General features: G+C 30.2%; 1 protein-coding gene and 1 long non-coding RNA gene across 2 annotated transcripts in view; one reads left to right on the plus strand and one right to left on the minus strand.

The window, feature by feature from the left end:
* The window catches only part of LOC142333227 (uncharacterized), a 141502-nt gene that overhangs the window by 61928 nt on the left and 63154 nt on the right, over positions 1–16420 (minus strand). The window contains exon 4 of the long non-coding RNA XR_012758558.1: positions 6279–6409. This is a non-coding gene — a long non-coding RNA (uncharacterized LOC142333227). The remainder of the gene's footprint in view (positions 1–6278; positions 6410–16420) is intronic.
* Positions 1–16420, plus strand: part of LOC142333226 (uncharacterized) — an 89594-nt gene that overhangs the window by 24276 nt on the left and 48898 nt on the right. The gene's annotated exons all lie outside the window — the stretch shown is intronic.

The raw sequence follows: 16420 nt of genomic DNA on the forward strand, positions 1-16420 counted from the left end.
TAACGATAAAACAAAATTACGCTATAACATTCTTATTAAATAAAATATCGAATTTGTATAAAGTTCCTACTATGTTTTGGATACGGGCCTAAAAATTATGTAAGTAAAGTTTTTTGATATCACCAACCATTGGTTGGCACAGCGGGTGGAAAAAATGGGCTTATGAAGATAAAAAAATCATACCTTCTTTAATAGGCACAGTATCGAATCGGTTTAAAGTGGTCATTACTCCTCTAAACATTACCTAAAACTTTTGTCTGTACCAATTTTTGATATGACCAATCCCTGACCAAAATGTTGCTGGAATTATAAAAGATGGGGCTTCTCGTATGCTAAACATGTGAAACTTTTTTTCACATGCAACCATTGTCGTATTGAGTAAATTTGAAGTTTTTCTTAACTTTAAGGTGGAAAAATATATTTTTATCCCCTACTTAGCACCGGTGAAATCAACCTCCACCTTTCGGCGTGCCGAAAGGGATTCTTTTCTTTTTACTTTCTTGTACGAAGTATTGTGATGACGAAAAATTTCGGTTTTCAAATTTCATCGGAAATATTCATTTTGACCATCCCTGAATTCATTTTGACTAGTTTCACCGTGACGTCTGTACGTACGTATGTATCTCGCGTAACTAAAAACGATTAGCCGTAGAATGTAGAATTTTTGGATTTCGGACTGTTGTAACATCTAGTTGTGTACTTCCCATTTTGATTACAATCGACTAGACCAAGATCCAAAAAATATGGATATTAGACTTTTTCTGAACCGCAGTAATAAGCTCTAATTGAGAGCTTTTCAACGATATATCATAATAAGTGGTACTTATTTTAATTGGTTCTAGAGTTATAGCCAAATGAAATTTCAATTAATGAAATATTTGGATCTTACAAGGGGAAGGCACATTGATTCAAATCAGACTTCATATACATATATATACACATATAATATTTTTTTTTAAATTAATTACACAACGAAATATTTCACTAATATACAAAAGTAACACATCAATGGAATCAGTAAACATCGGATTATTACATGACGGAAAAAACATTTTTTTTTTTTTTGTTTTCACCTCCCGTTAATCTCCGGGACCACCGTTAAGCATTGCTTTTGAGAATGAGGTGAGTGATTTTTATTATCCTGTTAAACCTCCGGAACCACCGTTAGGTATTGTTTCAGAGGAGAAGATGAACGATTTGTAGCGAGTATGAAAATGCTATGCCTGACTGAGATTCGAATCCGGGACCTCCGGATGAAAGGCCGAGACACTACTACTGACGTCACTGAGGCTGACATCGCCTCCCGTTAAGGTGAAGCTGAAAGTTTTTAGTATGAAAAACCGAATACTAGATCGTGGATACCGGTGTTCTTTGGTGGTTGGGTTTCAATTAACCACACATCTCAGGAATGTTCGAACTGAGAATGTACAAGACTACACTTCATTTACACTCATACATATCATCCTCATTCATCCTCTGAAGAATTATCTAAACGGTAGTTACCGGAGGCTAAACAGGAAAAAGAAAGAAAAGAAAGAAAGTATGAAAAACGAGAAGGTGATTTTAATTAAAAGGATTTTGTACGGGCTAAACTGTCCAGTTTAACATATTTCGGTTTTTCAAGCTGAAAACGTTAGCCTTAATCTCAAACCTTAATCTTAACATGATAAATATTAACGGGATAAATTTTTTCATTATTAAAAAAAACATTAATATTTTATTAAAAATTAAACATTCGGTGAGGAATAACAGAAAAAATGTCATTTTTGTGTTTTAAATGTTTACAGAATCTAATATATTGTGAAATACAAAAAAATTAGATGAAAATCATTTTTTTATAGTTAACTATACCGAAATTTCCTGCAGTTGTATTATTAAGGTTATTTTTCAAAGTCCGGAAAAAAATTATTTACGCATTATAATAAACATTCATTACCATTAAACAGGTAATTTATCTATTATTTTGTGCTAAATGCTAAAATAACACGTACTGTTCTTTTTCTAAGAAATATTTTAAAAAAAATATCTTTTTGTTTAGAAGACGTGTAGAACATACTTTTTTCTAAACGGAAATGTTCTAATGGTATACGTAAGCCTATAAAAAAAAAAAAACGTCCGGCAAGGGTAAATGAGAATATTTAATTACGGACAGTATACCCAACTATTAAACTGTCTTTTGTCTACTATACCCACTTATACATTAATAAAACTAAAGAAGAGAGTTCTCATACTACAGGAAACCGACCTGATTTTATTCTGACCTCATTTTTTATATTCTGCCTTTTTTTTTTACTTTCTTTTTTTCTTTTGTTTACCTGCGTGTACCAGACGGTGGTAGTAAAAAAAAAAAAAAAAATAATAACACGATAAAACAGCATTCACTAGCTTATACAGATTATTTCTTTTCTTTTGTAAAGTAATATTTGTCGAGAGTAAACAAATACACAACTTTAAATAGATAGCTCATTAACATACTAAATGCTGCAAGGTGGAACAAAATTATAACATAAAAACAACAAAAACAACGAATTAATTTTAAAATCTTTTGCGAAGAAAAAAATTATGAAATTCTATAAACAAGAGATAAATATTAAAAAAACACGACTGCCAAAAAAAAAATTCCTTTCGGCATGCCGGAAGACGGAGATAGATTTCACTGGTACTAAGTAGAGGATAAAAAAGATTTTCACCTTAAAGTTAAGAAAAACTTAAAATTTACTCAATACGACAGTAGCTGCATGTGAAAAAAGTTTCACATGTTTAGCATACGACAACCCCATCTTACAAATCCAGCAAAATTTTGGTCATCCCTTGCCGTAAGGGTTGGTCGTATCAAAATTTGATTCAGATAAAAGTTTTAGGTAATGTTTAGAGGACTAAAGACCACTTCGACCGATTCGATATTGTGCCTATTAAGGGAAGCAGAAATTCTTTTATATTCGAAACCCCATTTTTTCCACCCCTGGACCAGTGGTTGGTGATATCAAAAAACTTTACTTAGATACATTTTAGGCCTTTATTCAAAAAAAAAAAAAAAATACTAGGAACTTTAAACGAATTCGATATTCTACTTAATAAAAAATGTATACCAATATTTTTTTTTTTTCTAAAAAGTCCCCCTATTTCCACCCCGATGGTCCGATTTTGGCTGTTAACAAATTGGAGCAAGTTTTGGGTCCAGTTATTTTTAGGAATCAATTTAAAAGTGATTGGCGCAAAATTATGTCATTTATCGTGTCCACAAGAACGTGAAATATATGTGTATATATATATATATATATATATATATGTATATATATAAATGTTTATACAAACTTTTGATCTGACGGTGGTTTTGCGGTCAGGGAGATGTGAAACGCGACGATATGTCGAAATTTTCCGGAAGTCGAATCATGGTACCTATTACAATAGGTAGCTTTCTTATGAAATCTACCTAAAAATACTTTGCTGACAATAATTGTTCTTTAACATAGCGTAATTAAAGACCATTGCGGGTAACAATTTTGTATGTAGTATTTGCATATAGAATAATTTCTTTTTCAAATTTTTTGAATCTATTTAAACATATATATATATATATATATAAATATATTTAATTATATAACCTATAACACTCCCGGTGACGTAAGAATTCCAAGCGGGGTCATACATCTAAATCGGTTTAGCCGTTAAGCTGCTAATGTGCGACAAATTTACATACACCCTAAATAAATTACACACCTTTTCGGGCACTCGTGTAAAAATAAACTAAATATATTTTATAATACTTTGTATGTGGCTAAAAGGAAATATCTTGTTAACTTACAAAATTGAAATCGATTTACAGATTTTTTCTTCTTCACCAAAATAGTACTATAAATAAAAAAAAATAATAATATCATTTTTTTCAATGGGAGATTGTGAAAACAGAAAAAAACTTTGTTGCAAAAATGTGTCACAATAGCAGATTTCCTTGGGCAACTTACAAAACGTACCGAAAAACTTACATTTTTGTTTCCTTCCTTCCGGTTCCTGTGAACCGATTCGGTTGAAAATCAATAGTGGTATATTCCCAATAGTTTTATACCACTCCACTAAGTTACGTCAAAATCGGTTAAGATTTGCATCCGGTAGAGCGGGCGAAAATATTTTATTCAAACACACATATGTCAATAAATATTACGAAATCGTGTTCAAGAAACTCCAAAACATAAAGATATTTGGTCCTCCCCCCCTGACACCGCCTTATAAAATTTGACTGTGCGCAGTAGTGATGTCTAAAAAAAAAAAAAACGCTGGAAATCAACTTTAATACATTTTACTACCGTAATTCAATCATTAAATATCGTAGTACATCTTAAAACACAACTATTTTGGATACAAATAAATTGATACTGAAAATACCATTGATTACCCATTTAGAATCGTATATATGATTTTTTACTGGCCTTTTAGTTACAATTACACATACATATACACATATTTATATAGCCTATGACACTCCCTGTAACATAAGGATTCCAACGCGGGGTCATACGTCTAAATTGGTTCAGTAGTTGAGGTACTACAGTGGAACAAACAAACATACATACGATACGCTGCGCAACACATATGCGCAAAGGTTCATCCGACTTTTGCGCGGGTTTTTATTTCGCGACCGATCGGACCTTGAAAAAAAAAATAACCCTCGTATATACACCCTAAAAACATTACTCTCCTTTTTGGGCAGTCGTATAAAAAAATAATATTTATTGTATTATTCTTTAAGCATCTAAATTTCTCGTAAGGATATCAAACAGTCCAAAAAATATTTCTAATGGCTTACAAATAAAAGCCCACCGGGCTGGACTACTGGTTAACTCGTCGTAGCAGATTAGTTATTTAACAACTGATTTTCGAAGTCGAAGGTTCTGAGATTCAAATCCTAGTAAGAGCTGTTTTTATACGGATTTGAATACTAGACAGTGGATACGCTGGTGGTTGGGGTCTAATTAACCACCCATCAAATAATTGGTCCGAGTGTGTACAAGACTGCATTTCATAAATATTATCCTCATTTCTTTGCGCTGTGGTGGGGGGGGGGGTTATTGTGCTGGAGGTGCGTTGTGGGATGTGCTTATTGTTCTCCAGTTGAACATATTGCAGAGTAAAAATTAAGAAAATAAAATAAATATAATTAAACATTTAATTTGGTCTATATTATCATTAATTTAAATATTACCTATGACAGTATAAATATAAGTATTTTGTATGCTTTAACTATACTACTTAGGTTTTTTTTTAGAGGAAGCATCAAACCAGTCTTATCTCTCAAAATAGTTTATTCTTAAGAAAATATAAATAAATTGCGTCCAATAGAACAAAAAAGATCTGAAAATTTACCCCCGAATACCCTATTTTTTGGCTTAAACTACGGTTCTTAATAGGGTTCTATTCCCAACAAGTTTACGTGATTTCAACAAGTTTGTCAAAATCGGTTAAGATTTGCGTTTTTTTCCTGCTTAGCCTACGGGAATCACCGTCAGGTATTACTTCAGAGGATGATATGTTTGAGTGTAAATGAATTGTAATCTTGTACAATCTCAGATCGAACATTTGTGTAATGTGAGGTTAACTGAAACCCAACCACCAAAGAACACCGGTATTCATGATCTAGTATTCAAACCTGTATAAAAGTAATTTGCCTTTACTAGGATTTGAAAGTTAGAACTCTCGACTTCGAAATCAGGTGATTTGCGAAGACGCGTTCACCAGTAGACTAACCCGGTGGGTCAATTATAATAGTTTAACAAAGTATTTCTGTTTTAGTGAAAACTTAAGAAACTAATTTTCTAAACATGCCACAATGATAATAATTATTCATAATATTAGTAAACAAAAGTAAAATTCTAATTGTTTTTACGGTCTTGTAAACTTCATCATGAAATAAAAGTATTAATTATCTAAATGACAAAGTGTAATTTAATATATACTTATATATTGTCATAATATAAATAAACCTTGGCTAGGTCATTAACTGTGACGAAGATTATGTAATTTTTAATTCACTTTTATTTATTTACTATGTTCCTACACAATAAATAAACAATAGTTAATTATTTTTGTTTTTACATTTCATAAACTAAATTATACACACGTTAATAGTGGCAAAGTTTATAATAGGATAAATAAAATAAAATTTAAAACCAGTTAGTTCATACCTCGTTACGAAATATTTAAACAAATGTCTATACAATTTGTTTGTATGCATACATTAACGTAATACATTCTATCTGTAAAAAAAAAAAAGGAATACTGACCATCGAGAAAGTATGCAGGCGCATCCGACTTTCAACCTGAAGATTCAAAGTTAAAAAAATCCCATACAGTAAGATATTATTTAAATACGTTACAATTTTTTATACCTCATCCCCTCTTCTATAAACACCACCTAAAAAAAAATATGAGAAATTAAAAGTCTATATATATAAAAATCTGATGTAAAACCACATGACTTCCTTGTACTCCTATAAAATTAAACATTTTTTTTTTTTAATGAAAAGTACATAGAATTCCATTTCATTGTATTTTTTTAAATTTTTTGTGTCTTCAGTCATTTGACTGGTTTGATGCAGCTCTCCAAGATTCCCTATCTAGTGCTAGTCGTTTCATTTCGGTATACACCCTATCCCTAACAATTTGTTTTACATATTCCAAATGTTGCCTGCCTACACAATTTTTTCCTTCTACCTGTCCTTCCAATATTTAAAGCCATTATTCCAGGATGCCTTAATATGTGGCCTATAAGTCTGTCTCTTCTTTTAACTATATTTTTCCAAATGCTTCTTTCTTCATCTATTTGTCGCAACAGCTCTTCATTTGTCACTTTATCCACTCATCTAATTTTTAAGATTCTCCTATAGCACCACATTTCAAAAGCTTCTAATCTTTTCTTCTCAGATCGTCCAAGTTTCTCTTCCATATAAAGCGACACTCCAAACATATACTTTCAAAAATCTTTTCTTGACGTTTAAATTAATTTTTGACTAAAGACTCGTTTCGCCTGTGCTATTCGGCATTTTATGTCGCTCCTGCTTCGCCATCCTTAGTAATTCTACTTCCTAAATAACAAAATTCTTCTACCTCCATAATCTTTTCTCCTTCTATTTTCACATTCAGTGGTCCATCTTTGTTATTTCTACTACATTTCATTACCTTCGTTTTGTTCTTGTTTATTTTCATGCGGTAGTTCTTGCGTAGGACTTCATCCATGCCGTTCATTGTTTCTTCTAAATCCTTTTTACTCTCGGCTAGAATTACTACATCATCAGCAGATCGTAGCATCTTTATCTTTTCACCTTCTACTGTTACTCCGGATCTAAATTGTTCTTTAACATCATTAACTGCTAGTTCTATGTAAAGATTAAAAAGTAACGGGGATAGGGAACATCCTTGTCGGACTCCCTTTCTTATTACGGCTTGTTTCTTATGTTCTTCAATTATTACTGTTGCTGTCTGGTTCCTGTAAAAGTTAGCAATTGATCTTATATCTCTGTATTTGAACCATAATTTTTTTTAAATGCTGGACATTTTATTTCAGTCTACGTTATCGAAGCCTTTTCTAGATCTATAAATGCCAAGTATGTTGGTTTGTTTTTCTTTAATCTTCCTTCTACTTAATCTGAGGTATAAAATTGCTTCACACTTGTCCCTATACTTTTCCTGAAACCAAATTGGTCTTCTCCTAACACTTCTCCCACTCTCCTCTCAATTCTTCTGTATAGAATTCTAGTTGTTGTTTTATTCTAATTATAGTTATTCTTATTGTTATTATTTATTGTAATTTTTTTGCAGTCAGAGGTTAATAATTATTAATAAATCAATATATTTAAATTAAAAAAAGAGGTATAATAAAATTTTAATTAATGAAATATTTGGATAATACAAGGGGAAGACACATCGGTTCGAATCCAACTTCATTTCCTTTTTTTTAATTTAAATATATTGATTTATTAATAATTAACCTCTGATTGTAAGAAAAATGACGATTAATAATAATTCAATAATAACAATAAAAAAAAATATGAGAAAATATTATAAGTTATTAATGAAATAAACTTTTACGTACTTTTCTTTTTAAAAAATGTGTATATGTAATTTAATAGGCGTACAAGGAAGTCATGTAGTGTCTACATCAGATATTTTTTCATTGGCAATGGAGAATTTTGAAAAGGATTCATGTTCTTAACATCCATTTCTACCACGTATATTAATCATAATGTAAATAAAACAATACGCAGTTCACGGTCTCTTGAAATTCAAATTATCAGGTATTTGTTAGATGTTAAATATATAAATATTCATAAATGAGAAAACAAGACTTAATAATGATGTACCATGAAAGAATAGATTGAACGAACAATAAAATTATGTACGTAACTGTACAGGATAATGAATAATAATTAAACAACGATAAATAATATTACAAAATATAGTTAGCTGTTTTATAAAAGTAGGTCTAAAGTACAGAAGTACCGTAATAACAGACGTATTCCGGGAAATGTTAACAGGAACAGGATGAGTTGAGTTCTCTGTGTATATGTGTATATATAGTCTACCTAAATGGATTTAATGTTGAATTAAAAAAAAAAAAAAAAAAAAAAACTAGGAATTCTAATTTAACAGAAACCATTAAATTATCCGTGACCACAAATTAAGAATTTAAGTATCAATGACAAAGACTTTCAAAGGTTAAGTTAAATAAAAAATACTGACCAAAAAAAAGTTGTAATACTTTCCTGGCATTAGTTATTTATTCTTGCATATATTACATATAACTCAAAAACCAAGGCATATATATAAAGAGAGAGAGAGAGAGAAAGAGAGAGAGAGAGAGAGAGAAAGGTTTTTTTGCCAACGGTTTTCTCGTAAAAGTTTCCAAAAAAAATCATACATCACACTTTCTTAATAAAAAAAAAAAAAATTGATTCAATGTTGCAGATCCAATATGGCGGACAAAAATTTCAAACAAATTATAAAGTGGAAATTTTGTAACTATGCAGAACCGCACTTGTTCCATCTAGTATTTCACAATTTTGAAATATGAATTCGTTTCCATCTTTAATATCTACTGAATAAAAATATAAATTTTATAATTTTTTATATTCATTTTTAAAGTTTTCTTACTGACAGTTATTTTATTAAAACTTATATATACATATAAAAAAACAAATACATACAAACACGTCTCTTTTGAAGACAAAAAAGTAATAAATTATAAAAAATTAAATATAATATTTTTTCTCATTAATATGAGAAAATAACGCGTTCTTTTACAATATATATATAAATACGTTTTTTTCTAATAAAAATGACGATAAAATACCGTTTGAAAAAAAATCAGGACATATCCTTCACTAAATAATACATAAAAAAAGTAACTCCAATCATATATATATATATATATATATATATATATATATATATATATATCATTAATGCAAAGAAATGATTCACAATAAAACTTCGTAACTGGTTTTTGAAAAGAATAAAAAAAAAGAATAGGTTTCATTGTAAAAGAATCTAATGACAAAAGTGTGTGTTTGTGTGTGTACACATATATATATATATATATATATATATATATATACACGTTAACTTATTCAGTAAAGGACTAAGAAACCGTTTTATTCACCTTAACAAGAATCTCTTTTCACGTCCGACTTAGTTGAATATGAGTACAGGAGTTCAGGAGAGTGCACATGCACACAAACAACATATATATATATATATATATATATATATATAAACTCAAGAGTGGTTCATAATCAACACGAAAACTACTGAAGATGAATTGATGAAAATTTGTATACATGTATGTATATATATATATATATATATATAAAAGAGAATGTCCTGACTAACTGACTCATAATCAACGTACAGCCAAAACTATTATAGGTAGAGACTTGAAATTTTCAGGGTATCTTCGTATTTTTAAGTAGGCGTGCACTAAGAAAGGATTTTGCGAAATTTTGATTTTAAGGGGTTCAAATAATTATTTTAAGAGGTTCAAATAAGTAATTGATAATATCGATTTATTTGTGTCGAAAATATTTACGTTTTAAGATTAATCGGTATTGAATAAATGTATTACGGTAGTAAAATTTATTAATAATTTAATTAAAATTAATTATTAATGTTGTTATTTATTGTTTATAAACATTTAAGAAAAAATCTTATCATTTTTTGACGGGCATCAACACGTAATCATGTTCTTATTTAATGTTTTTTTATTACTTATGTTGTTTGTTATTTAACTATTTATTAAAAAAAAATTTTGTAAATAACATGCGATTAAGAAATTTTTAGTATTTATTAGTAGATTTTTAAAAGCACTGGGCCTGGAGGGCTGGGATGGAAAAAAGGGTAGACTTTTTTTGGGAGCCCGCAAGTAACTATGATGATGAATGAGGATTATGATTGATAAGAACAGTAGTTCTATTATCTATTTCTGACATCATCTTTTAAACATAGCAACATAATAAGCAAAAGCATCACTCCAAAACATTCAATAAATATGTTTAAAATTCAAGTATAGCGTGGGCGAGGCCGCGACGGGTAACAAGCTAGTATATATATATATATATATATATATAAATAAACTCAAGAGTCGTTCATAATCAACACGAAAACTAGTGAAGATGAATTGATGAAATTTTGTATACACGTTCTTCTTACGGTGTAAGTGCACACTAAGAAAAGAAGTTTCGAAATTCCAAATTTAAAGATATAAAACGGAGTAATAATGAAATTTATTATTTGTTTTTATCATTATTTTTTTTTTTAAATTAGGATATCAACTTGATTTTCGATTTATGTAATGTTCATGTGAATATTATATATATATATAAAAAAAAACACTTTTTAATCTTATGAAATTCAACCTTGAAAGGGGTGATGAAAAGTAAAAAACAAAATGTTGAAAAATTAAAATTTTCCCCATTTCCGACTATAGTAAAAGAGATATTCACTAGATTTTGGCTTGGAAATATTCTCCACATAAATATTTAAGAATCTTTTACATAAAATATATATTATCTTTTACATAAAATATTTATTTATAAATATCTTCCTAATCTAAAAAATAGTCTAAAAACTTTCGGGTTTTTTTTAATTTCGATTTTCTAACGGGTATAATGATGTAAAACGAAGCGGGTCAACCAACACAATCACTGCCACTGTACGTACGATGCGATTGGCTGCACCCGGCTCGGGTTGGTTACTTGACTAAAAAACATAAGATAAAAAAAAAATTTACCGCAACGGGAAAACGAATGTAACCATATAGAGCAGGCGAAGTCGCGTCGGGAATGCTAATTATTTTTATACAATTATAAATAAAGAAAATAATTAAATAAAAATTATTATCATCATACTTACGGGATGGTTAAAGCCAAGTGGCCTAATTGGTAAATATATAAACAATACCCCAAGAAAAAGTACAGAAAGATTTTTATCCTGTCTTCTGCCAGAAAGAAAAAAAAATACGTAATTACGTATATTACTTAGAGAAATCTCTTATTTTCCATTTAAATCACAAAGAAATCTGATGCGGACACCACATGACTTCCTTGTACGCCTCTTAATTACACCTACACATCTTTAAAAGTACATAAAATTTAATTTCACTAATAACTATTGATTTTTTTTCTATTGTTATTGAATTATTATTTATTGTAAAAAAACTTTTACAATCACAGATTAATAATCATTAATAAATCAATTTATTTTAATTAAAAAAAAAATAATAATAAAAAGGAAAAAAAGGAAATGATGTCGGATTCGAACCCCTTGTACGATCCAAATATTTCATTAATTAAAACTTTATTTGGCTATAACTGTGGAACCAATGAAAATAAGTGTACCACTTAAGATATATTGTTGAAAAGCTCTCAGTGAGGGCTTATTATTGCAGTTAAGAAAAATTCCAAAATACAATTTTTTTGGATTTTGTACTTCTGTACTTACATACGTCACGCCGAAACTAGTCAAAATGGATTCAGTGATGGTCAAAATGGATATTTCCGTTGAAATCTGAAATTTTTCGCGATCACAATATTTCCTTTACTTCGTACAAGGAAGTAGTAAAACACTATTTCATCCTTCTTTAAGAAAAATAAGGGTGTGCTTTTTATAAATAAAGTTGAGTACTAGTTTTCTCCTATACTGTTTGGCAGTTTTCAATAACCCACCAATTTAAATTGAATCTATCTAGTATATTCAAATTTTTTTCTTTATTTTCACCATTAAAACAGGTCCTGAAAGTTTGCGAGCATTCTTCGTGAATCAGCTACACATAAATATATGTATATATATAAATGAATGTTTGTCTGTCTGTACGTCTCTTATGCCTTCCTAAACCGTTCATCCGATAGCGATGAAACTTTGGGGAATGGTTGGACGCATGCCAGGGAAGGTTTCTGAATTAGTTTGGACCCGGTAGGTGGCGCTGGCGTCGAGATATTTCGAAAAATTGTATGTATGGCCCGATTTGCCTCATATTCAGAATACGTTTTACCTGGAAAGAATTATCTCTGCCAAAAATGTATCCGCTAGATGGCTCTGGGGTTGAAATATATAGAAAAATTATATTTATGGACCGACTTGGTTCATATTCAGAATATCAATATTAGTTACGTGAAAATAAATATTTTTTCAAAAACTATACCCACTAGGTGGGGCCGGTGTCGAGATATTTATGAAACAAACAAACAAATATACAAACAGACTTTTTTATTCTATATATATATATATATATATATATATATATAAAAGGCATGTTCGCATGTGTGTCCGCTAAAGACCACCGATTTACGCGCGGGCAAAAGGGAAAAGGGGGGGGAATGGAAAACGGGGAAAAGGTGTTAAGAGAAAAGGGGAAATGGTAAAAAGGAAACTGTGAGAGGGGTGAGGGAGAAGGGTGAAAGGGAGAAGTTGGAAAGGGAAAAGAGGAAGGAGAATAAGTGAAAGGTAAAATTTGTGAAGTTCAGTTTTTTAATTTTTTTTATAAAATGTTCAATTGTGTTCATTTAAACTCTCTCTCACTCTCTCTCTATATATATAGCAATAGCCGGGTCTGCTAGTATAAAATAAATATGGTTTGGTGTGTAATTAAGAATCTACATATATATAATTACTTTCTTCGTTTTAATCTAATTCAATATTATTATTATTATTAATACTTATTTGGTAATCAATTAAATAATTTTATTTAGTTAAAAATTAAATTAGTAATTTCCACATACGCGTATGCGATTGATTTAAATTTATTTAAAATAATTATAAAAGAAAAAAATCATTAATATAAATGGATCTATTTATTCTTTAATTAGAAATAAAATAAATGAAGAAACGGTATTACATTTCGGTTGCACGTTTTAAGGGGGGGGGGGTGAAATTGAATATTCTTTATGTTTTGAGGTATGAGGAGTACGAAAATACCATTCACTTAAAACGTAATTTCCTTATATATACACAGAATGTTTCTAAAATGGTGAGCTGGCTATACGTTTTCGAATTCTAATTGTAAAATTAAACAAAAAGTATCCTTAGGAAAAATTGCGATTTCTCCTTCATTCTCACGCTGTCCGTTATTTTGTTATTTTTATATAAAAATTTATATCTCAAGTTCGGATAGAGGAATCCATTAATATTTGGTAAGCGACTAGGTAATAGTTTAAAAATTATCAAAAAATCAGGAATTAAATACCTTGGCAAATTACAAAATGACGGACATATTTATTTTTCAATCCGTTATATCTCCGTAAATATTACTTTTATCAAAATTATGTTATTGCTAAAATATTAAGCCCTTTATTTTGAACAAAATGACATTTTATTTTTGAAAATTGGTTAACAAATATCCGAGTTATGGCAGAAAATTGATGTAATTATGAGTCTGTTTTCATGTCCTCCACTTACGTTTGATTCGATTAAATATTAATTGTTTTTATTTACTGTTAATTCTAGGATTGTAAATTAATATCAAATTAAGTAATTTTTTCACAATAATAGACCTAATAATTAAAAAAAAAATAAAACAACTACCTGTGATAACCTTCCGTTAATTATTGTAGAACATTAGGTGTAATTAAACAGTTACCAATTGTTAAAAGTTATCAGAGATGTTCAAATTGCCCATCATTAGAAATTACAAAAGTCTCCTGTCTTTCTCTGAGATCGTCTTAACCGTTCAAAAATTGCGGGAGTATTCCTAATTTCTTGAAATTAATTTTGGATCCTTTGCTGAAGATCCTCAATGTTGAGTTGAATAAACAATAATATGTTTCAAATGGTCCCAGTGGTAGACGTCAAGAGGATTTAAATCAGGTGATCGGACAGACCAGGGCACTGGCCCTCCGTGGCCTATCCATTTTTCAAGGAACGTTACATGCAGGAAATTTGATACCGATTGACTAAAATGTGCTGAATCTCCATCGTGGTGAAACTACATATTTCCTCTTAATTTAAAAAAAAATGTAGAATTTAGGTAAAATGAGCAACATAATTTCCTCCATTTAAACGATTTGCTAGAATGACAGGACCGAAAATATAGTCGTTAAAAATACATGCCCATATGTTAAGGGAAAATCTTTGTTGATGGCTACTTTGGAAGGTACCATAAAGATTCTTGTCGCTCCAGATACGCCGGTTGTGAAAACTTTGAACACAAATGCTGCTAAAAGAAGCTTCATTTTTACACGGCTAACATGATCAACAGTAATAATCGCTGCATAAAAATTATTCAAAAGTGAAAAATTAATATCAATTGTTTTATTATTATTTAATATTAAATCTTATTGCGAGAAAATTATTACTTAATTTGTTACTAATTTACAATACTAGAATTAAAAATAAATAAAAATAATTAATATTTAATCGAATTGAACGTAAAGTGAAAACATGAAAACACACAAAACTACAACATCAATTTTCTGCCATAACTCGGCTATTTGCTAACTGATTTTAAAAAATAAAATGTCATTTTGTTCAAAATAAAGGGTTTAATATTTAAAAAAATAACGTAAATTCTGATAAAACTAATATTTACGGATATAACGGATTGAGAAAAAAACACAGCCGCCATTTTGAAATTTTCGAAGGTATTTAATTCCTGATTTTTTGCTAGTTTTAAAACTTTATTACCAAGACGCTTACCAAATATTAATGTGATTCCTTTAACGAAACTTGAGATAAAATTTTCAAATAAAAATAACAAAACGGCGGATAGGGAGAGAACGAAGGAGAATATGCCATTTTTCCTAAGGATATTTTCTGTTTATTTTACAAGTAAAATCCGAAAAAGATAGTCAGCCCGCAATTTTAGAAACACCCAGTGTATATTTCCAAAACTACTATATCAATTTCATTGAAATTTAAATATACTATAATAGTGTATCTGAAGTTGTGTATGTGAAAATTTGATGAAGATTGGCTAAGTCGTTCTTGAGTTACACTCAATTTAAGGTAAAAAAAAAAATTGAGGTTATTTTTAATGTGTATTGGTGTATTTTTCATACGGGCTTATGCAGCAGTGAATCACAGTGGTGAGCGTGTTTCAACTTGATGCTTGTACAAGGTGTCCCATATAAAACGCAACCCATCAATCACTCATCCATGAAATTTCAAAAGTTAAGCTTACTCCCATAATCGTTACTGAAATGGACTCGTCCAACATCTGAACATCGCGGCGACGCGATAGTAACAATAATCATAACGTTCAGTGTTTTGCTAGAGACAAGACGGCGTTTTCGCTAGATGAACGTGTTTTCATTGTTGAGTCGTACTTCAGTACGAAATCAGTGGTTTCAGTGCAGGATTTGTTTCGCCATAAGTACCCAGATAAACCAGCTCCTAACAAAACATCAGTATTAAGGTTAGTCACAAAATTTAGAGAGACTGGTTCTGTTAATAACAAGGAACACAAAAGATCTGCGTCGGTGTTGAATACAGATACAGTCACTGAAATCAAAGACCGATTACTCGCCTCGCCAAATAAATCGATCAGACGTTTGCCTGCTGAAATTAATTCGTCTAAATCAACCGTTCATCGGGCGGCCAAACGATTACGGATCGCATTCAAACGGTTCATCGAATTCTTGAGCCCGACAAAGAAAAACGGCTACAATATTGTCAACGGTTTGGTCGATTTCTGCGTGAGGGAATTAATGTTATGGATTCGTTATTTTTCAGATGAAGCACGGTTTCATTTGGACGGCTATGTAAACAGCCAAAACAGTAGAATTTGGAGCGCTGAAAATCCCGACGTTTATCACGAAAAACAATTACATCCGCAGAAGTTGGGCGTGTGGTGCGCGATATCGCGGAAGAAAATAATCGGTCCAATTTTTTTCGAGTACACCATTAATGCAGAACGATACCAGGATATTTTATTTCAGTT

This window comes from Lycorma delicatula, chromosome 12, assembly GCF_047948215.1.
Source record: "Lycorma delicatula isolate Av1 chromosome 12, ASM4794821v1, whole genome shotgun sequence".
NCBI classification, from domain to species: Eukaryota; Metazoa; Arthropoda; class Insecta; order Hemiptera; family Fulgoridae; genus Lycorma; species Lycorma delicatula.